This window comes from Vulpes vulpes, chromosome X, assembly GCF_048418805.1.
Source record: "Vulpes vulpes isolate BD-2025 chromosome X, VulVul3, whole genome shotgun sequence".
NCBI classification, from domain to species: domain Eukaryota; kingdom Metazoa; phylum Chordata; class Mammalia; order Carnivora; family Canidae; genus Vulpes; species Vulpes vulpes.
Window position 1 is genome coordinate 37,395,325 of NC_132796.1, and position 1,215 is coordinate 37,396,539.

Consider the following 1,215-nt stretch of genomic DNA (forward strand, 5'->3'; position numbering starts at 1 on the left):
GCATTTCTTCACACTCATCTTCAATTCCTTCTCCTAGCACACTTCCTAGAAAGGCTACACTCACTTCTTGTCTCTCTTCCAAGAGGGGTACCCATGTGCTATAACTGGTTATAAACAAAGAGCTTAATAGGGGCACTTCTTTTTCCTTCCTGTTAAGTGACAGATGCACTTTCCATTTCTGGTTGCCATAGTGAAAGGAGCTGCCACCATGTCCACTCACCTGCAATGGATGGTCCCTGCAGAACTGCTCCAGCTTCCTGATGAAGAGGAACAAACAGACATTCAGCACCGACCCAAATAACCTGAAGGTTCTCAACTCCTTCTGTAACAATGGGCTGATACAAAGCTAGATTGTGGGCATGGGGCCTGTGACTGACAGCATGGGGCCTGGGCTGATACAAAGCTAGATGGTGGGCATGGGGCCTGGGACTGACAGTGGTGCTCATGAAACTGAGATCACACCACCTCCTAATTGCAGACCACCATGAACCAGAATGCCCAGGCCACTCTAAGCAGCATCAGGCCCATGATCCACAAGAACAATTACCCCCAGATCTGCACGTGGTTGCCATTCGCACAACCAGAGCCATACTGCACAGCCAGAAGCCTGTGATGGTAAAGAAGAACTGGCCTGCCCTACCAAGAATTCCTGAGCACCTGCCTCCCACTTCCAAAGCAATAAAGATGTCAACTGCCTGAAAAAGAGAGAGAGAGAAAGATGCAGATGGGGCAGCCATCTTGAAATGAAGAAGCAACCCCCAACACACTAGATTTGACAAAATAGAATTTTTTAAGCTGTGTTCTTGAGATGTTGCCCAATCCCAGCCTGCTCAACTTTGTACTGTCTCCCACCATACCTCTGATTATGTGAAAATCTATACCATTATCTGTCATCTACTGTGATCTGTACAGGCCATCATATCCTAACTGTTAGAAATATTGAAATTGGATGCTTACCTTCCCCAATTTCTAGACTCTTACTTTTTATGCCCTTCAGGACCCCACGAGAAGGAATTTAAATTAGGTTCTCAGTTGGGATTCATACAACTTGACTGATATTCTGGAGCTCTTCCAAAGGAAACCAAAAGAAAAGAAAACACAGTGGAATCTTTACAAGAAAGTATATATGAATGTTGCACAAAGGCATGAGTGATGCTGACGTCGTTGTTGGGACCAGATGTGAGAATTAGTAGAATTTCCGGGTAGAGAGTGAGA

The 1,215-nt window shown here is 45.3% G+C and overlaps 1 pseudogene; it reads left to right on the plus strand.

Annotated features, from left to right (window-relative positions):
- The first annotated feature begins 208 nt into the window (after positions 1-208).
- On the plus strand, positions 209-699 carry LOC112929955 (large ribosomal subunit protein eL28 pseudogene; annotated as a pseudogene).
- Positions 700-1,215: the final 516 nt, after the last annotated feature.